The sequence below is a fragment of the Mustelus asterias genome, chromosome 9, assembly GCF_964213995.1.
Source record: "Mustelus asterias chromosome 9, sMusAst1.hap1.1, whole genome shotgun sequence".
In the NCBI taxonomy this organism is placed as follows: domain Eukaryota; kingdom Metazoa; phylum Chordata; class Chondrichthyes; order Carcharhiniformes; family Triakidae; genus Mustelus; species Mustelus asterias.
This window is the reverse complement of record NC_135809.1, coordinates 102,953,354-102,976,509: the sequence shown is the minus strand read 5'-3', so window position 1 is coordinate 102,976,509 and position 23,156 is coordinate 102,953,354. Positions and strand designations below refer to the sequence as shown.

The 23,156-nt window shown below is 43.4% G+C and overlaps 1 protein-coding gene across 2 annotated transcripts in view; it reads right to left on the bottom strand.

Moving 5' to 3' along the window:
• dennd2b (DENN domain containing 2B) overlaps window positions 1–23,156 on the bottom strand; it is a 415,361-nt gene that overhangs the window by 377,757 nt on the left and 14,448 nt on the right. The window lies entirely within an intron of this gene.

Here is a 23,156-nt window from a genome sequence, read left to right as displayed (position 1 = left end):
AGATTATCTGTCTGCAATTTGTGCCAGGAAATCTAAAGCAAATGGGGTCGAATTAACAGAAAAATCTTCGACGCCTGTCAAAATTTCTTAAAGATGCTGTTGTTTAAGAACGACAACAGTGAATTCTGCAAACAACGTTGGCATCATACAAAGTTTTAACATGTGAAGCAGTTCTTAAAATCCTATATATGTTAGGCTGAAGGATCTGTTAAATATGCTGGATTAACTTCAACTCTATACACCTTAATCCTTCCTTATTGATACTCGGATCTCGTGCTTATAGTTATCAAACTCTTAAGCCAAAAGGAGAAGTCTTTCTGCATATTGTTCTTTCCTCTCCCTTCACCACCAGCCTCCCCAGCCAACGCCCCAGCTTATTCCCTGTGCTAACCTCTCCAGAAGGCGGTGACTCTTGCTATCTATGTACGATTCCACAGACACTGGGATGTCTTCAACATCCTGCTCCTGAACAGTGGACACTGACTGTTTGGGGACTAACAGCATTACCGCTAAGCCTAATTCTATCATCATCATCTACAAACTTCCAACAAGGGTTCAACTGTAGTCTTCCAACAAGGTTCCAACATAATGTCTGTAACGCTGGACTAAGACTGATTCTCCCTCTTCCTAAACAATTGCCACTAAGGCTGTATTCTGAGCAGATTTGACAGGGTAGACGCTGAGAGGATGTTTCCCTTTGTGGGGAAATCTGGAACCAAGGAGCACAGTTTCAAATTAAGGGACCTCCCATTTAAGCTGGTGATGAGGAGTTTCTTCTGAGGGGTCATTAATCCTTGGAATTCTCTGCCCCAGAGAGCACTGAAGACTGGGTCAGTGAATATATTCAAGGTTGAGTTAGACAGATCTACAAAGGAGTCCATGGCTTTAGAGGGCAGGCAGGAAAATGGACGAAAAGGACCACATTCCGATCGGCCATGATCTTACTGAATCATGGACCAGGCTTGAGTGGCCAAATGACCTACTCCTGTTTCTATTTCTTACATTCAATCACAAGATAATTACAGTTGAGGTTGCCTATTTGGCCCATCTTAATTCAACCATCCCAATCATACTATCCAGTGTTTTCTTAATTGATTGTAGGGGTTTCCCACCCCAACTCTATCCAGAAGTTCATTCCATATGTTGAAGCTTCAAGTTTTTAGGTGTCCAGATCACCAACAACATGTCCTGGTCCCCCCATGCCAAAATTATAGTTAAGAAAGCCCACCAACACCTCTACTTTCTCAGAAGACGAAGGAAATTTGGCATTTCCGCTACAACTCTCACCAACTTTTACAGATGCACCATAGAAAGCATTCTTTCTGGTTGGTATGGCTCCTGGTTTGCCCAAGACCGCAAGAAACTACAGAGTCGTGAATGAAGCCCAGTCCATCATGCAAACCAGCCTCCCATCCATTGACTCTGTCTACACTTCCCGCTGCCTCAGAAAAGCAGCAGCATAATCAAGGACCCCACACACCCCGGACATACATTCTTCCACCTTCTTCCATCAGGAAAAAGATACAAAAGTCAGAGGTCACGTACCAACTGACTCAAGAACAGCTTCTTCCCTGATGCTATCAGACTTTTGAATGGACCTACCTCGCATTAAGTTGATCTTTCTCTACACCCTAGCTATGACTGTAACACTACATTCTGCAGTCTGTCCTTTCCTTCTTTATGAACAGTATGACTTGTCTGTATAGCGCGCAAGAAACAATACTTTTCACTGTACACTAATACATGTGACAATAATAAATCAAATCAAAATCACTCTTAGTAGGGTTACTTTCATTTCTCATTAGCTTAAAGTTGTCCCCTTGTTGTGCTCTTACAATTCAATTTAAAGTAACATTGTGAATTAATATTATTCATTCCTTTTACTGTTCTTAAACACAACAATCTGATCACTTCACCCCTTAAATACATCTTTCCAAGGTTAAGAAGCCCAAGTTTCTCCTGTTCTTTCTCATGACTCTCACTCTTGACAATGGGATCAGCCTCAAGTCTCTTTGATCTATTTTTAGCACGTAAATGTTTCCCTTCTGTCTTGTTTACTAGAACTGGATATAGTACTCCTAGTGCCATCTGATCAGAACACAATTTAGTCACAACTTCCTTTCACATTAGTTCTACAGATTGAATTTTTTAAAAATTATTTAATTCCTATCTGGCCACAGAAGAGGTGCCAGAGGGCTGGAGAACAGCTAATGTGGTTCCGCTATTTCAGAAGGGCTGTAGAGATAAGCCAGGGAACTGCAGACCAGTGAGTCTCAGTGGTAGGAAAACTATTGGATAGAATCTATCTCCATTTGCAAAGGCAAGGTTTGATCAGGGATCGTTAGCATGGCTTTGTCAGAGGGAGGTCATACCTAACAAATTTGATTGAATTTTTTGAGGAGGTGACCAGGTGTGTAGATGAGGATAGTGCAGTTGAGGGGAACTTGCAGGTGGTGGTGTTCCCATGCATCTGCTGCCCTTGTCCTTCTAAGTGGTGGAGTTTGTAGATTTGGAAGCTGCTGTGGAAGGGACCTTGGTGAGTTGTGTAGTATCTCTTGTAGATGGTACACACTGCTGCCACTGTGCAGCAGTGGTGGAGGGAGTGAATGTTTGTGGAAGGGGTGCCAATCAAGCAGGGTGCTTTCTCCTGGATGGTTTTGAGCTTCTTGAGCATTGGTGGAGCTGCACTCAGGACAGGCTTTGGGGAGTCAGGGGGTGAGGTCCTGGCCTCTGACCTGCTCTTATAGCCACAATATTTATATGGCTAGTCAGCCCAAGCCTAGATATTCTCCAGGTCTTGCTACATTTAGGCATGAACTGCTGCACAGAAGGAGGCCATTCAGCTCATCATGTCTCCAAATGAACATTATGACTTTGTACCATTCCCCTGCCTTTTCCCCGTACCCCTGCATATTGTTTCTATTCATGTAATCGTCTAATCTCCTCTGAATGCCTCAATTGAACCTGCCTCCACTTCACCTCCAGGCAGTGCATCCTAGACCCGAACTACATGTTGTGTGAAAAAGTTTTTTCTCACATCATATTTGCTTCTTTTGCAAATCACTTTAAATCTGTCCCCTCTCGATTGGTGAGTATGAGGTCAAATAGATATTTCCTCCTTGTAGATTCCCTCACCATCTGTCGAAGACACAGTCTAGCAGCTATGTCCTTTAGGACTTGGTAAGAAGTCTCACAACACCAGGGTTAAAGTCTAACAGGTTTATTTGGTAGCACAAGCCACTAGCTTTCGGAGCGCTGCTCCTTCATCAGGTAAGTGGGAGTTCTGTTCACAAACAGAACAGTTGTGAACAGAACTCCCACTTACCTGATGAAGGAGCAGCGCTCCGAAAACTAGTGGCTTGTGCTACCAAATAAACCTGTTGGACTTTAACCTGGTGTTGTGAGACTTCTTACTGTGTTTACCCCAGTCCAACACCGGCATCTCCACTTTAGGACTTGGCCAGCTCGATGGGACCTGATGGCATGAAACTTCATGGGATCCAGAGTCAATGTTCAGGACTCCCAGGACTCACCCGACTATATACCACTATGCCGCCACTACTTGCGGTGGGTCTGTCTTGTCAGTGGAAAAGGACATAACCAGGTGTGGTGATGGTGGTGTCAGGAACATTGTCATACTCACAGAATCATACCTTACAGACAATGCCAGATTATTGCTTGACTAGTCTCTCTCCCAACTTTGGCACATCCCCAGATGTTAGTAAGGAGGAATTTGCAGGGTTGACAGGGCTGGGTTTACCGGTGCCTACATCAATTCTGAATGATCAGTCTGGTTTCATTCCTACTTTTGTGGACTTTGTAGCAGCTTAATTCAACATCGTAGCTTACTAGGCAGGGCTTAGGAAACAACCTGGGGTTTTGCTGTATGGTTCACCACCATACCATATGGTGGATCCACCAAAACAATCAATGTATCCTGTAGGGAGAGTTCAATATTGCAAATCATAAAATCCCTACAGTGCAGAAGGAGGCCATTTGGCCCATCGAGTCTGCACCAACAACTATCCCATTCAGGCTCTTTCCCCGTAACCCCATGTATTTACCCTGCTAATATCCCTGACACTAAGGGGCAAATTAGCATGGCCAATCTGCACATTTGTGGCCTGCAAATGCTTGCCCTCCAGTGTGGGGGAGATTCACAAAACTCCACATATATGGAGCTGTCATATTCAAGGGTCCGGCAGTTCAGGGACTTCAATACAGGATCACTTTTGAAGTTTACAAGCCTTTGAACCTGACCTGATAGACATAATGCTTATTTCACATCTAAAATAAGGACACAATGATTCTGATGGCCTCATTAAAGAAAATTATTTATTGCAGCTTTTCTATCTGATTTTTAACTCCTTTCCCACCCCGCACATTTTTGCAGAATGAGAACATCATTAGTAACAGGGAACATGTTTGGAGTTAAGGAGATTGGTTTTGTTGATAGCTGGATCAAAGAGATACACTCACTGAAATGTTATTATTTTCTGAGACCCAGCAAACTGGACTCATTGGCTGTGCTTGAAGAATTTACAAGTGTGTACAATGGAATTTATTGGCAGCATTTTACTGGTTTGTGTGACCTACACGCAAACCAAATTTATGTCTGCAGTTTCAGATCAAAGACAACATAATAAAGTTACAAACTTGATATAAGTCAGATGGGTCCTCTCTTCATTTCAAAGTTATTATCTTCTTCAGCATGCGACACCCAGCGCACTGTGTATAAAAGAGGGAGGCTGATGCTCTGTAACGGTGCTGTATATTAAAGCTAGACCTTGATATTGTAGAGTTACATAGCAAGAATTTTAGCTTCAGATTTTGTGATCTTCAAATGTTCTTATTGTTCAGAATGGTGTCACAACAATTACAGCAATTAATGTTTTGGCCCTCTTAACGATATATAGACAGCTCTGTATTAATTACAAAGATAGGGAATGATGATCGCAAAGGGTGCTGGATCCTGGAGACAAAAACTGCACCTAACGCCTTGCAGGAAAGTGCACCTAATGCCATAGTGGAAAACTGCACCTAACTCCATACAAGTTACTGTATTTAATCCTATACGGGAAAACTGCACCTAACTCCATACAAGTTACAACATTTAATCCTATATGGGAAAACTGCACCTAACTCCATACAGATTACTGCAGTTAACACTATACAGGAAAACTGCACCTACTCAACACAGAGTCTTTGGCCAAAATTCTCTGGCTGTTCACGCCCCGTTGTCGCTGCCAGCGAAAATGAAGAGTTTGGTGCTCAGCCAAATCTCTGTTCACTGCAGTAGGACCAGAGAATCCCAATTGCGGGTAAGGTCGGAGAATCCGGCCCATCATTTCTGCACTGGCCATCAATTACCTATCTATTCTAATCCCACTTTCCAGCACTTGGTGTGTAGCCTTGTATGCTAGGGCATTTCAAGTGCTCATCTAAATGCTACTTAAATGTTGTGAGGGTTCCCACCTCTCACGACCCTTTCAGGTGGTGAGTTCCAGATTCCCACCAACCTCTGGATGAAGATGTTTTTCCTCAAATTCCCTCAATCTCCAGCCCCTTACCTTAAATCTATGCCTCCTGGTTATTGACCCCTCTACTAAGGGGAAAAGTTTATTCCTATCTATGTCCTTCATAATTTTGTATATCTCAATCAGATCCCCCCCACCCCCACCCTCACCCCCGCAGCCCACCCAGCCGCCTTTTCTGTAAAGAGAACAACGCCAGCCTAACCAGTCCCTCTTCATAGCTGAAATGTTCCATCCCGGGCAGCATCCTGGTGAATCTTCCCTGCACCCTTTCTAGTGCAATCACATCTTTCCTATAGTGTGGCAACCAGAACTGCACACAGTACTCGAGCTGTGACCTAATGGGTGTTTTATACAGTTCCATCATAACCGGTCTACTTTTATATCCTATGCCTCGGCTAATAAAGGCAAGTATCCCATATACCTTTTAAACCACCTTATCTACCTGTTCTGCTGCCTTCAGGGATCTTTGGACATGCAACCCAAGGTTACTCTGTGCTTCCTAGCATCCTGCCATTCATTGTGTATTCCCTTGCCTTGTTAGTCTGCCCAAAATGCATCACCTCACACTTTTCAGGGTTAAATTCCATTTGCCTCTGTTCTGCCCATCTGGCCAGCCCGTCAATTTCATTCTGTAATCTAAGACTTTCCTTAGGAAAACTGTTTGAATCCCATGGAGGAAAACGGCACCTAATCCCATTAAAAAACTGCATTTAATCTTGGACAACTTTCCAGATGGGAAAACTGCGTTTCTCATGGAGAAGAAAACAATACCAATGCCAGACCGGAAAACTGCTCTTCTATCTGTAGAGAAAACTTCAGTAAGAAGTTTAACAACACCAGGTTAAAGTCCAACAGGTTTATTTGGTAGCAAAAGCCACACAAGCTTTCGAAGCTCTAAGCCCCTTCTTCAGGTGAGTGGGAATTCTGTTCACAAACAGAGTTTATAAAGACACAGACTCAATTTACATGAATAATGGTTGGAATGCGAATACTTACAACTAATCAAGTCTTTAAGAAACAAAACAATGGGAGTGGAGAGAGCATCAAGACAGGCTAAAAAGATGTGTATTGTCTCCAGACAAGACAGCCAGTGAAACTCTGCAGGTCCACGCAACTGTGGGCGTTACAAATAGTGTGACATGAACCCAATATCCCGGTTGAGGCCGTCCGCGTGTGTGCGGAACTTGGCTATCAGTTTCTGCTCAGCGACTCTGCGCTGTCGTGTGTCGCGAAGGCCGCCTTGGAGAACGCTTACCCGAATATCAGAGGCCAAATGCCCGTGACCGCTGAAGTGCTCCCCAACAGGAAGAGAACAGTCTTGCCTGGTGATTGTCGAGCGGTGTTCATTCATCCGTTGTCGCAGCGTCTGACTTGATTAGTTGTAAGTATTCGCATTCCAACCATTATTCATGTAAATTGAGTCTGTGTCTTTATAAACTCTGTTTGTGAACAGAATTCCCACTCACCTGAAGAAGGGGCTTAGAGCTTCGAAAGCTTGTGTGGCTTTTGCTACCAAATAAACCTGTTGGACTTTAACCTGGTGTTGTTAAACTTCTTACTGTGTTTACCCCAGTCCAACGCCGGCATCTCCACATCGAGAAAACTTCATCCAGGTTCCATAAAAAATCTGCATGCAAACCCAAGGAAAACCTTCACCTAACCTCCACACAAGGAATATAGCAAATTAGTCCTGGTAACAAAACAGCATCTAACTCCAGACAGGAAAATGGCATCTGTCTCCCACTGGAAAACAGCACATAACTTTGACCAGCTATACAACCCTAACAGCAGCTAGGAAAACTGTGCTTAACCCTGGATAGGAACATAGCACCTAACTGTAGATGAGGAAGCTCCATCCACAGGAACTGAATACGAAGCCCAGGCAGAAGACAACATTTAACACTGGACAGAAACACTATGCTCACTGCTGGACTCAAATGTTGACACAACTCCATGGCCCATACTTCACAATAAGATCTCAACTCAAAATGTAATGCATGACAAGAACGTATAAATGTTACCACCCAATACACTGTTTGAGGACTTTGGATAGAGTTGAGTTTAGTCCAAAGGTCACAATCTGTTTTCAGTCCCAAGCCATCACATAACACAGTCATTAACTATTATATAATGCTTATGGGTTACTTAGTTAGTGTTTAATAGCCAGTGGTTAATGACTAGCATATGTCACTGCTTGAATGATCACCTAGAGGATGGCCTGAACACAAATCACTACAGCCATGTAACTCAACCTCAGTACTGATTCTGTGTCAAACAGGTAGTTATTGTTTATTTCAGTTGACGATTTTACTCTGGGGATGAAGGGGGTAGGAGCAAGTGCTTTAAATCGTCTACAGGTGGTGTGGAATTCATGCCTCAATAAACAATAGGACACTCACGATGCTGGGTGAGATCCAGAAAGCAGTTTGGTTCAGCCACATGCTCAGATATCATTTTACTTCTTTCTCATTGTCCATGGCTTTCATTGCATCTCCATGTTACAAAAAACTTTGAGATTATTTATCTGGGAAAGCATCCAAACAGGGAGTTGCTGTTTGTCTTTTTTGGGGAGATGTGAATGAACACTTTGACATAAACTTTAACTTAGGAAATGCTGGACAATTTTCTGTAACTACTTGTTCTGGGATCAAAGCATAATAATCTGTGGGAACAAAATATAATTGCAGAGTCATTACTTAAAAGTTAAGAGGAAGTCTTATATGAGTTGTGTTCTTAAAAATAATTTTAAAGGAGAATTGGGCAGGTACTTAAGAATGAAGAACTCAGAGCTACCGACAGTAAGTGGGGGCAGAGTTTAATGCTTCACTCTGGAACGTTTGGTGGGGAGGACATCTAATTGGGCAAATGGGGACCCTGCCACTTCCTGCCACTGCCCCAATTAAGTCCATGGCAGGAAGATTTGTGAATAGCCTTCTCTCCTTGCTGCTCTAAAGTGGGCATTTAATGCCCATGTAATGGCCTTATTCCATCACCACTGGTAATCCCCCAGCAGCTGAGAAATAAACCCTGTCGGAGTTGCTTGCATGTTTTCGGGAGGGGGGAGAATGGGCTCATTCCAAGGCTCTCACTGCCTGATCAAAGGGCGCAACATATGAAAGGGGGAGCCCACTGAGAGTGAGCCCCCCCCCATTCAAACGATCTAAATCTGCCATTCACCTCCCACCATCATTCGCCTGTGACCGGGGTCCCTCAGTGATCCTGGGTCTCAGGGTACAGTACCGGCAGTGGCCACCAACCTCCCCAGTGGTGCTGCTGTGCAACGAAGAGCTGCCAGACCTGGGGTTTTGGCCAATAGTGGAGGGTGAGATTTCCACCCCTGGGGTCCTCAATCTCGGGACAACCTAAGACTGACCTGTTAAGTGCCTGATTGGTATTTAACGTGTGGGTCTTCCCAAAAAGAGAAGCGTGGATCTCTCTCCTGCTCTCCAGCTACAGACAAGACCCCATTGCCTGGGTTAAATTCCGCCCTGTGGGTGGTGTGGGACTATGTAGATCTCTCTTTGAAAGAGCCAGCACAGGCATAATTGACCAAATGGCCTCCTTCTGTTCTGTACATTTCTATGATTCAGTGAGTTGCCCGAAAGAATAGATGCTTTGCAATGTCTGGGTTTGCTAAGGTTGTGGATTTTGTAACTCTCTGCAAATAGTTATGTAATTTTCCCTTCTGAAAAACATAGTGGATTTTAAAAAATATTTCCTCCTTGATCTCGAACAATTTCGGGCCAAATTATGCACATTATACAAGAAGTGCTTCAGAAGTGCTGACATTTTCAATCCAAGCATGATGTCTGCTCTGAAAGCTTAATTGATAAACACAAGCTCCAGTATCTCCTGATATTTCTGTACGGTGAATGTTAGTAGACTACGGAGGACATTGTGGCCAATCTTAATAATGTTCTCGCCCAACAAGCATACGATTGCATTTTATAAAGAGTAGGAGTAGGAAGGAAGCTCCAATGATTCTTAGGCCAAATTTTCCATTAGCTGAGACTCAGCATCGGTGAAGAATCAAACCTGAAACTTCTGGTTTGCATGAAGTTTTAACTGACCCAGTTTAGCTTAATGAGTAGCTTTGGCATATTAAATATTTCAGAAAAGAGTTACATAGAACATAGAATATAGAACAGTACAGCACAGAACAGGCCCTTTGGCCCACGATGTTGTGCCGAGCTTTATCTGAAACCAAGATCAAGCTATCCCACTCCCTATCATCCTGGTGTGCTCCATGTACCTATCCAATAACCGCTTAAATGTTCCTAAAGTGTCTGACTCCACTATCACTGCAGGCAGTCCATTCCACACCCCAACCACTCTCTGCGTAAAGAACCTACCTCTGATATCCTTCCTATATCTCCCACCATGAACCCTATAGTTATGCCCCCTTGTAATAGCTCCATCCACCCGAGGAAATAGTCTTTGAACGTTCACTCTATCTATCCCCTTCATCATTTTATAAACCGCTCCAGAGAACGGCCCTAGCTCCCTCAACCTTTCCTCATAAGACCTACCCTCCAAACCAGGCAGCATCCTGGTAAATCTCCTCTGCACTCTTTCCAGCGCTTCCACATCCTTCTTTGAGTTGAATGACTGCAAACTACTAAACAGTCAGAAATATCTGCCTGTTGCATACATGGGAAATCTTTACAGTGCGTACTGTCATTCGCTGAATGAATGCGGTCCCTCTCTTTAGTCTTTCTGCCATACGACAACCCAAACTGTCCTCACGACCTTTGTATTGAGTTAGTTTGTGACGTAGATTCTAACTGTGGCTGGTTTTCAACTCTGAGGCCAGTTCTGTTTCTGTTGTGCATCTGCTCAGTTTCCAAATACAGGAAGAAAATGGGATGGTGATCTGTTTCACCAGCTTCTTATGTGCCGTTCAGGAATCTCCCGGGGATGCCAAGAGAGAGGGAGGTAGATTCGTTCTGCACAGAATCATCCCATGAAAACGCGGCAGGTCTCAGCAAAGTAATGGTCTATCCTGTCTCATTTTTCTGTGAGAATGGCAGGCAGGTGTCCATTTGCGGTAGTCCCCAAAATAACACTCAGCACCGCATGCCCCCCGTCGCCCCCACCACCACCACTTCAGATCTGACGATCTGAACTGGCCCTCTTGCAGAGCCACGCCGAATGTAAGTACCTTTTTCTCCCCAAGTGAAAGAGGAAGAAAATTTGCCACTGGGCCTTTAGGCTGTTGTTACTGGGCCGTAGCCAAAATGCTTTACGGCCAGCCGCATCCATTACTACTACTGCACACTTGTCAGGCTTGTAACAGTGGCTGACTTTCGCTACCCCCCCCCCCCCCCCCACTTCCTGCAGACACTGGGCCCTGCTGACTGGGGATGCATCCGCCTAGCAAACACTCCAATGAATCCAGAAATACAGGCAGATTCAGTCACATCAGGTTGAGCTGACTTCTTTAAATTTTTGTACTGACTTTTTAAAAAAACGTTATCAATCTAAACAGACAGAACAAAACATTTTTAATCATAAATTCCAAGGCATAAACCTATTTTTTATCCATTTGTACAATAAAGTAGTCCATTTAAATGGACTATATTTCACTATAACAATATGTCTGCAATCTTCTTCAATGTTTCGAATCAAAGGAAGGTTCCATGACCCAATTTTTTAATTCATCTCACTGTTTAGAACGTAAGAATAAGAGCAGGGACTCTTTGAACCTGGAAGTCTGTGTTACTGTGAAACATATTTTTCTATTACTGAACATCTTCCACGCTTGCACCACGAGATCCCTCTATTACTATAAATAGCATTGAATACAAATGTACCATAAAAGATTTTAATTTTATTTGAAGTTTTCCATGCATAACTTTGTCCAAAGCCGTCTTGAAGTCCAAATAAATGCCAAATAAATTGTAGGGTATTCTACTAACAAAGCTATTAGGAATCTTTCTGAAATATTTTAGGATGTTTATGAAGTAAGGTCTTCTCTTAAATCCATTTCTTTTAAAACTACTGCTACATAGGTTCTCCTAAGCCTTTAGATGCTTTCAATAATTTATCTATCACTGATATTATCTGGGTCAAATTTGTTCATCTCTTGCATACTGGTATTGCCTTGGCTCCCAATTCTTGAAACCTCACCTATGTATGATTCCTTCATGACTATAGCCAACACCCCATGCTTTCACTTTTGTCTCCTTCACATTCCAGAATATACACTAGAACAAAGAACAATACAGCACAGGAACAGGCCCTTCGGCCCTCCAAGCCCGCGCCGCTCCCCGGTCCAGGATTGAATCCTGAATCCAGGATCCCCGCCCAATTTCCCAGCCTATCTACATACCAATATCCTATCCACCGAGCTGTCCCTCACAGCTACGATGCTTTGTTCATTACAACCTATTAACTCACCCCCACCTCCCCATTCCAGACCATGTGATCTCCAGGGAGAGGCGAAAACCCAGAGTGAAAAACCCCAGGGCCAATATGGGGAAAAAAAATCTGGGAAATTCCTCTCCGACCCCCTGAGGCGATCGAAACGAGTCCAGGAGATCACAATGGCCCTGATCGGAAAATGCTTCCCAACCCTAGACTAGGTTGGCATTCACTACCAAACTCCGGTTTCCACAAATATGGTAACTTGTGATAAACTCGAGAGTTTGAGGTGTTTGGCACAGAGCTCAGAATTGCAGCTGTGAAGCCCAAATTGAAGGGAAGGAGTACTAGAAATAGCCATGTTATTTTGAGTCCCTGTTGCCATCCCATTTACCCTTTGGGCAAATTAGACACTGCCAGACATACCACAAGAGCCCTGGCTACGTTAGTACTATTAAATTCCAGATTAAGTCATTCCTTTCCCACTCCTCTCTTTAACCGTACAGTTAGGCTCTGCCAGGCTGTTCATCTACACAATTTCAAAATTTATAATGCCGCACCAAGCAATGTGAAAAATGGCTTTATTTTCTGCTTTTAGGAGTGTTGAAATCCCCATTTCATTTTGATTTTTGCGGCAACGCTTTCGGTGTCTTTATCTGGATGTCAGCCATACCCAGCTTTCGGTCGCAATTATACACGTCTCAAAATAATTTACTGACATAGCTTGTGTGTTTTCACTGGGTGAGCACTTGGGAAAATAATTCACTATTATTAACACCAGAATGTCAACCAATCCCAACACATCTACAGTAATCCCAAATTAGCACATCTGAAGTGGTTTAGTTACCATTTAATCACTATAAACAACAGCTCAAGCCAAGCATCTACTCGATCAGAATCAAATCTTTGCAGCATCATCACAAAGCTTGGTCAACAAATGCAAATAGTGTCCATAAAGGGTGGTGACATTCTCCTGCTTATGGGTATAGCCCCACCTGACTTGACAACACTTGGAATATACGCCAAGGTCAATGTCAAATCAGAGTTGGAAAATGCCAAACGGTCACTTTATAAACCTACCTGCAATTAGTGTAAGTGTGAGGCAATGTTTTAAGTTTTAAGTTTCTTTGTTAGTGTCACAAGTAGGCTTACATTAACATTGCAATGAAGTTCCTGTGAAAATCCCCTAGTTGCCACACTCTGACGCCTGTTTGGGTACACTGAGAGAGAATTTAGCATGGCCAATGCACCTAACCAGCACGTCTTTCAAACCGTGGGAGGAAACCAGAGCACCCGGAGGAAACCCACACAGACATGGGAAGAATGTGCAGACTCCGCAAAGACAGTGACCCGAGCCGGGAATCGAACCCGGGTCCCTGGTGCTGTGAGTCAGCAGTGCTAACCACTGTGCCACCGCACCACACTTTAGAGTGGATCGTTCCAGGGATAAGAAACTTCAGTTACCTGCATAGACCAAAGAAGCTGGGTCTGTTCTCCTTGGAGAAGAGAAGATTAAAATAAGATTTGACATGGCAGTGTTTGATGGTATTCAGGAATCAGGACAGAGCAGGTAAGGAGAAACTGTTCATGTTGGCAGAAGGTTCGAATTCCAGAGCAATTAGCAATTCCAGAGCAATTTAAGGTGATTGGCAAAAGAAGCAATGGCAACACAAGGAAAAAGCTTTTTTATACAGTTGAGTGGTTAGCAGATGGAGTGCATGGCCAGAGAGCGTAGTGAGGGCAGATTCAATCAAGGCCTTCAAAAGAGAATTTTATAATTATCAGAAGAGAAAAAAAAACGCTGGGCTACAGGAACAGACCAGGGGAGTTGAACTAGCTGAGTTGCTCTTGCAGAGAACCAGCATGGACACAATGGACCGAATGGTCCTCTTCTATCTCTGAATGGCCTCATTCTAAAATTCTAGCGTTTGGAAACAGCTGAAAATCAACCATTACTCTTTCTTTTACTTATTGTTCACTACTTTTTATGCATCAATACGTGAGCGCTAACTTTGAAATAAAATGGAAATATAGCCAAAACTGCTTTAAGACCATCGTTAGCAGTGGGTTATTTCTCATGTTCAGAATAATGCAAAGTCATTTGGAGAAATGGATGCTCACTGTCCATTGAGCTGCAGGAATAGTGATGAATCACTCAAACCATTGAAGAATATATTGTGTAATGAAATAACTGTTAATACGCAGTACAAACATCATAATAGATGAAACTGGGAATGAATCAACAAATAGATATTTCAATGATCTAAATGAATTCCTGAAATTCTCACCTTCTGAACATGGTTTTGCTGGTTTAGTGATTTGCTAAATTTTACTGGAAACCATGAACAGGACTTAACTTATCAAGTAATTACTGGAATGGCAAAGAAAGGCTTAAGAGCTGCTTAGTATGCTCATATCTATTTTACCTCATGTAATCCCAACAGGAAGCATTGTCTTCCCACAAACTGAGGCAGCTGAAGAGGGGGTTTGTTCTGGACCGCACATTATTGCACAGTCACTGCAAATGCATTTCCCTCAATAATTAATATGAAGATCACTAGCAGCTGAGGCGCGCTGGATTTACCAGCCTTATCCTTCCCTCAAGATGATCTTGATATTTTATTTCAGAAATCTGATAGACTTCAAATACATTGTTGAAGATTACTGTTGCTGTTAGCAGCAGATGAACAGCAGATGTGTTATTCTTTGGACTATATTAATTTTACAGGGATTCCCAAACACCACCCCCCCCAATCCCCCCCCCCCCCCCACCCCCCCCCCCTCTTCATTTTTTAAGAAACTGCGGGAAGATCAGGACTCAGAATGCAGGAAGCTGTTCGGGTTACAAAGGCTCAGAGAAAATGAAGTAAATTAAGATTTGAGGGCATTTCCTCAGTAAAAACTGATGCACACATTTCTGATTCCGCTGCTACACATTGAAAAAAACATCCCTTCAGTTGTTAGGTGACACCATCCTTGCATTTAGATAGTGTTAGATTGCAGCCAGATGAGAAAGCTGGTGGAAGTGAAGAGTCATGACGTGGAGATGCCGGCGTTAGACTGGGGTAAACACAGTAAGAGTTTTAACAACACCAGGTGAAGTGAAGAGTAACATGGGTTTGAGATCCAGGAAAAGAATGAATTAGAGACTGTAATGAATATTAATCTCAAACGCAGTGGCAATACTCAAAGGAAGAGTGAATGAAGTATAGCATTGCTGCAATTAATTTCTTTCATGACCTGCATATTTCTTGGTAATCATCTTCCTATTGCCTTTTCTTGCCCTTTTACGAGACTCAGGACTGTTTCAGGGTTTTCTGAAGAATCACTGCCTCATATCTGTAGTGCAATCTTTGGTTTTGAACAACTTTTTAAGATTCTTTCACAGGACGTGGGCGTTGCCGGTTCAGCCAGCATTTGTTCCCCATCCCTAATTACCCTTGAGGAGGTGGTGTTGAGCTGCCCAGTGCAAACAGCGGAAGGGACATGCTGCTTGATACGATCCGCCAGTCTTTGAGACATACAGCCTACATACCAGCACTGAAATTCATACACCACATTATTCACTTGTGTGATAGGCAGAACATCTTTTTGGTTTGACAACAACATCCTGTTAGTGGAGAATACCACTTGTTTTTCCACTGCACAGTAGCAGTCTGAAACAGCTAATTTCACCGGTGCTGAAATTTGTGAGTTAAGTCCGAGGTAGAGTGGGCACTTTTCAGATCTGAGGGCCCTTTTCAGATCTGAGGGCACTTTTCAGATCTGAGGGCCCTTTTCAGATCTGAGGGCACTTTTCAGATCTGAGGGCACTTTTCAGATCTGAGGGCACTTTTCAGATCTGAGGGCACTTTTCAGATCTGAGGGCACTTTTCAGATCTGAGGGCCCTTTTCAGATCTGAGGGCACTTTTCAGATCTGAGGGCACTTTTCAGATCTGAGGGCACTTTTCAGATCTGAGGGCACTGTTCAGGGCCAGAAGTGACAGCCTTAGGCCTGTTCATGAGTTTGCAGAATATACAATGCAAAATGACCTGATCACAATGGGCAAGGTACAGACTGTACTCAACCAGCCCGTGTTTGCAAAATTCAAAACGCAGTGTCCAACATTAGCTGTCACTCCACGATTGGAGAACATTTGTTGAGTAATCCTCAGTGTACTAAGAATTATGCTGACAACCAACTTAAGATTGTCAGTCAGGTTTGCAGTGTGGTGCTTTTGTGTGCACTGGAAACTTCATGTACTCATACGCAGACCAAACAAACATGTATAGACATTGTGCTTGTTTCAGCTCAGCAAAATAAGTATAGCTATTCACTGACTTATTCCTCAGGGCAATGCTTTGACCAGTCAGAGACATGTTGCCTGGTTTAAATTTGAAACAATGCTTGGCAGTTAACTGTTAGTCACCATCAACTGATGCATTCTCCATGGCAACACCTGTATCAATTATAGTCCACTTTCCAACCAATCAATGCTCTCTTTCATACAGGTGAAATGTGTTGCTTTCCTTGGATTTGCATTCTTGCGAATGTCCTGATCAGTGCAACACTAAACCTTTGACAAGAATAAGTCTATTTTTTTCGGTCCTGGTGAGTTGCTGCAGTGCATCTTGTAGATGGTACACACAGCTGCCACTGTGCATGTGGTGGTGGGAATGGATGTTGAAGATGGTGGAAGGAGTGCCAATAAAGACAGCTGCTTTGTCCTGGATGGTGTCAAGCTTCTTCAGTGTTGTTGGAGCTGCACTCGTCCAGGCCAATGGAGAGCATTCCATCACCATTCTTGATTTGTGACTTGTGGATGATTGCCAGGATTTAGGGAGTCAGGAGGTGAGTTCCTCACCACAGAATTCCCAGCCTCTGACCAACTCTTGTAGCCACAGTATTGAAATGGCTAGTCCAGTTCATTGCTCCACTATAAGAAACACTTTTGTTTTATGCAGTTTAAGTAAATGACAACTTATCTTAATTTATTGCCAGAGCAGTATTTATGTTCACGTATGGATTGTAATTCTTAAGAGAATTGTTTTAAATATTATGGTAGAGCTTTTCTATTAGTTGCACATCCATTAGGATGACAGTTCCGCTACGCTGGCACACCTTGCAATGATTCTTGCATGTTTCAGCACAAAGTTAACAAAACCTTCAAAACCTGCATCGAAATAAAGATCATCACGCTATCTCCATTTCTAACTCATTCTTTACCAAGATCTTAAAACCTTATCTTTTTTTTTCCTTTTCTCACACAATCTTAAGGATTTTAATCCTATAACTTGGCATTGACTCATTAGTACATCTCTACCTACGTAAGTGCCAGTTGCCATCTGGGCTCAGTGATGACATATTTGTCTCGCTGTCAGAAAATTGTGGATCTAATCAGTGAGTATATAATCTAGGCTGACACTTCAAAGCAGTGCTGAAGGAGTCTGACACTGTTGGAGCTGTTTTCCTTCAGATGAAACGTTCAACCAAGGCTCAGCTTCAGGTAGATGTGAAACATCCTCTTTTAAGAAGAGCAGGGGAGTTCTCCGTTAACCAACACCATCAAAACATATAAACGAGTGATTTATCTCATTGCTGTGAGATCTTGTTTGTACAAACTGGCTGCCATATTTGCCTGTGTAACAAGGGTGACCACACTACAAAAGTACTTTGTTGGCTGTGGAGCATAATGGGATATCCTTCAGACATTCTTACCCCATCTTATTTTTTTTCAACCTTGCTAATCCTGCACTTTCACCCTCAGCTCTTTACTAGGAATGTGTAAGTTCTGACCTCTTTAAACCTACTTCACCAACAATGCAAGGAAAATCACTGTAACTGAAATTCTACCCATACGTCCAGGACATTTACAACGAATACTGATCATTGCTGGAGACAATTTACATGTTGATCTGATCATGGAAGATACACTGCCTTGTATATGTATGCATAGTTAACTTAGAGAAAACATTTCGGTCACAACATGGGCAGGGAGACAACTCCATCCTTTCTGTAGCATCCTTGGCACCATCCTTGGTTCACTTGTAACACTATAAAATATGACAACTGTTAAAATAGAGGCTACTGCTAGGTTTCTACAGAGTACAGCATGCCAACAGTTCACCAGTTCTGTATGCCTTTTAATATGCTAGAATCTAGATATAGGGTGGAATTCTCCCACAAATATTCTAAGTGTCAAATTTGCGTGAAAACTGGAATAATTCACGCTGATTTTTTCGGTGGGAGTTCACACTAGAATCTCCCACACTCTGCACGTCAGAGGCCACCAGTGTGAATATCATTAAATTTCAGGGGGAGGGGGCTATTCCTGCTCGAGAGGTTGAAATCAGCGCACTGAGTGGGCCACTGCGCATGTGCTGATCTGTCAGTGCCGAGATCAGCGCATGCGCAGTGGCCCCGTACTGCTGGCCTCCTGATAGCTGGCCAGCCCCGCGACCTCCGCAACGCCGGCTCTCAGCCCCCAACGGCCCGATCGCTGCACCCCCCCTCCACCAATTCCCGCAGTGCCGAACCCCCATCAACCCCAGGCTGACTGCAACTCCCCCCACCCCCCCCCCCCCCCCCCCCCACCCCCCACCGGCTTAACCTGCCCCACAGTCCGCCCCAAATGCAGGATTCCCTCTTTCCCCCACTGATCCCGACTGCCGAGTGGCAGCGGGACCCCCAACCCCCACTGATCGCTCCCATGTCACTGCCCCATGCTCGGTGTGCAGTGCCAAGGTGCCCCCTGGACATTGGCACTTCGCCCCTTGGGCAGTGCCAGGGAGCCCAGGCTGGCACTGCCAGGGTGCCAATACCCAGCGGACACCCCCCCCCCCCGCTGCCTGACCCTCTGGGAGATCCCCGATTGCCTCCCCTTCACCCCAACGGGGTCTCCCACTAGTTTCCCGAAAGTGGGGAGCTAGTCTGAACCCCGCTGCAGTGAAATACTCCTAGCGGGATGGGAGAGACTAGCAGACCCGGAGATTTCAATCCCGGGCCCGCTAATGACATTTAAATCATATTTAAATGATCCCCTGTATGCGTGATGCAGCTCCGCGCCTATTTCTGTAACGGAGCTGACGGCGCCAGAAAGCTGGCGCTGGGAGAGGCGCTCAGGGCCGGATGCTCAGTGCGGTTCATGCTAATCCGGCCCTGCTATTAGCGCAACGGGATGGGAAATTTGCCCCTATAATGTTTATTTATTTTTTAAATGCACTGAATTTTTAAAAATCTTTCCAAATTAATAAATGATGGGCTTTGCTGGGAAAACTAGAAACATCACTTGAACCTTAAAATAAAGTTTCTTTATTAATGTCACAAGCAGGCTTACATTAACACTGCAATGAAGTTACTGTGAAAATCCCCTAGTTGCCACACTCCAGCACCTGTTTGGGTTACACTGAGGGAGAATTTAGCATGGCCAATGCACCTAACCAGAACGGCTTTCGGACTGTGGGAGGAAACCAGAGCACCCAGACGAAACCCATGCAGATTCTGCACAGATAGTGACCCAAGCCGGGTCACCCTATCCCTGGTGCTGTGAGGCAACAGTGCTAACCACCGTGTCATCAGTATACTGAATGGGATAGAAGCTTAAATAGATTGAGGAATTTGGGTCAAAGAATCATTAAAACCAGCATTGCAAGTCCGAAAATCAGTGACAAATGCGGACAAAGCGCTGGGATTAGTTTCTAGGAGTATGTAATTCAAAAGCAGTTAAGTTAAATTTTAAAAGGACCCTGATCAAACCTCACTTATGAGCGCATGTGCACACAGTTTTGGTCTCCTGACTTTAAAAAGAACACAGAAGCATTGGAGGAGGGTCAGAGAAGATTTACAAGGGTGGTACCAGAACGAAGAGATTAGAGGTAGCAGGAAAGATTGAACAGATTGTTTTCTTTTACGTTAATGAAGAGAAGACCTATAGGCGATGGATAGAGGTCATTTAAATGATGAATTGCTGGCCAGGCCGGATGGAATATGATTGTGGAGGTGAATATTGTGGAGGGAATGTTTCCACCTGCAGGAGATCCAAAATTGAGTGTCATAGAGTCATCGACTCACAGAGGTTTACAGCACGGAAACAGGCCCTTCGGCCCAACTTGTCCATGCCGCCCCCTTTTTTTTTAAACCCCTAAACTAATCCTAATTGCCCTCATTTGGCCCATATCCCTCTATACCCATGTAACTGCATTAATGCTTTTTAAAAGACAAAATTGTACCCACCTTTACTACTACCTCTGGTAGCTTGTTCCAGACACTCACTACCCTCTGTATGAGGACCTTTTTGTATCTCTCCCCTCTCACCTTAAACCTATACCCTCTAGTTTTAGATTCCCCTACCTTTGGGAAAATATATTGACTATCTAGCTGATCTGTGCCCATCCATGAATACAGGGATAGTTGCTGATAAATCTCATATGGAAATAAGAAGTTTCTTTACTCAGACAGTGATTAGAATGTGGAAATCACTACCACAAGAAAACTAGATGAGCACAGGAGGGAAAGGAAAATCAAACTATCTGCTGAAGGGTAGAGTTGAGGTGAATGAAATGAGAAGAAACTTGTACTTGTGTGGAGTATAAATACCAAGATGAGCTGAATGGCCTGTGTTTCTGTGCATTATATTCTATGTAAAGAAGAAGCTGTATGAATACCTGATTGAAGGATACGCATAAACAATACAACACTCCCAGGCAACCGTAATCATGAAACTATCAGCTCTGCAATACAAATAGTCAAAATTGTATAGGGTGGAATATGAGTCTAAAACGAGAGGGCATGGATTTAAGGTGAGAGGGGAGAGATACAAAAGTGCCCAGAGGGGCAATTTTTTCACACAGAGGGTGGTGAGTGTCTGGAACAAGCTGCCAGAGGTAGATACAATTTTATCTTTGAAAAAGCATTTAGATAGTTACATGGGTACGATGGGTATAGAGGGATATGGGCCAAATGTGGACAATTGGGATTAGCTTTGGGGTTTAAAAAAAATAAGGGTGGCATGGACACGTTGGGCCAAGGGGCCTGTTTCCATGCTGTAAACCTCTATGACCTGATAGTCATTCAATTACCTGGAGAAATTAGGGTGATCCTCACAGAATTTCATGTTCCTGCATGTTTTCACAGTGATTACTTACTTCCCCCAGGACTTTAAAGGACTTCAGTGGAGTCCACTTCAATGCAAATCATGCATTGTTTGTTGGTAGGTGTGGACCTGATGACCTGACTGATTCCTGAGATGTGGAGATATTGGGTTCATGTCACACTATTTGTAACCCCCACAGCTTGCCTGGACCTGCAGAGTTTCACTGGCTGTCTTGTCTGGAGACAATACACATCTTTTTAGCCTGTCTTGATGCTCTCTCCACTCACGTTGTTTGTATCTTAAAGACTTGATTCGCTGTAAGTATTCGCATTCCAACCATTATTCATGTAAATTGAGTCTGTGTCTTTATATGCCCTGTTTGTGAACAGAATTCCCACTCACCTGAAGAAGGGGCTTGGAGCTCCGAAAGCTTGTGTGGCTTTTGCTACCAAATAAACCTGTTGGACTTTAACCTGGTGTTGTTAAACTTCTTACTGTGATTCCTGAGAGTCATTTCTCCCTCTGCTCAAAACTCCCTCTGGTGGCCACATGCAGCCTGACAACCAGCTCACAAAGTCAGATCATTAAATTTCCTTCAGTGGGAGTCTGTTTCACACACATATTTCTTTGCTGCATTTTTCTAAAACAGTCATTAACCCCATTTAAATACGGAAGTGCTATTAAATAAGCTATCAGCAGTTTTCCTCCAGAAACTCCCAAATTCTGAAAGGTGTCACATATCTAGGCAGTTTTTTCACATGCCAATTTTCGCTGGGGTTAAGGTTAAAAATGTCACTGACATAGATCTGAAACTGTAAATGTAAATGCTGTGAGCAACAGGAATAAAACATCATTAGGAAAACATGTGACCAACTCCAAGATTCCATTCTTTTTTGTGGAAAAGTATATTTTTTATAGCATTCATATCAACCTCAAAGTAACACCTTCTTTATTCATTCGTGAGACAAGGGTGTTGCTGGATGGCCACCATTTATTGCCCATCCCTTGTTCAGATGGCAGTTGAGAATCAACCACATTGCTGTAGCCCTGGAGTCACATGTAGGCCAGACCAGGTAAGGGTGGCAGATTTCCTTCCCTAAAGGACATTAGTGAACCAGATGGGTTTTCCGACAATCATGGTCATCATTAGATTCTTAATTCCAGATATTTTTTATTGAATTCAAATTCCACCATCTGCTACGACGGGATTCGAATCCAAGACCCCAGAATATTAGGTGAGTTTCTGGATTAATATTCTAGCAACAATACCACTAGACCTTCGCCTCTTCTTTACATACTTTTGAAGTGTAATCACTATCGTAATGTAGATAGTCTGGCAGCCAACTTGCACAGAAAGTTCCCACAAACAGCTGTTTGATAATAACCAGATCATCCATTTTATGATATTGAGAGATAAATATTGGCCACAAACCAGGAAGAACTTCCCTGCTCTTCTTTAACATGTGTGACCTTTGAGAAGGGAGATGGGGCCTTGGGTTGATGTCATCCAAAGCATGGCACCTCCGTAATAAGGTCAACATTTCGAGCCAGGATGACCCATCGTGATGAAGGAACACAAAAACAGAAAATGCTGGAAAATCTCAGCACGTCTGACAGCATCTGTGGCGCGAAAATAGAGCCAACGTTTCAAGCCTGGATGACCCTTCGCCAGCTCTGACGAAGGGTCATCCAGACTTGAAATGTTGGCTCCATTCTCTCTCCTCAGATGTTGTCAGACCTGCTTAGATTTTCCAGCATTTTCTGTTTTTGTTTCAGATTCCAGCATCCGCAGTATTTTGCCTTTATCTGTAATAAGGTCATAAATTTTAAAAAACAAGCACTGGGGTTTATTTCTCGAGGGATAGAATTGAGAAGGTGTGCTAAACTTGGATAGAATCCTGATTAAGCTACAATGAGAGTGCTGTGAACAGTTGTGGTCCCATCTTATAAAAAAGATAATGAGGCAGTGGAGAGAAGGTGTAAAATAGATTTACAAGGATGATATCAGAACTTCCATGTTGTAGCTATCAGCAAATGATGAACAGGCTCAATCTCTTTTCTCCTGAAAACTGATGAAGCATGGCTTATAGAGGTCTTTAAAATTATGAAAGGTTTTGATAGAGCAAACAGAGAGAGAGAGAGAGGGGGAGATCCAACTTGTGGGGATGGGCACAAGCCGGGATA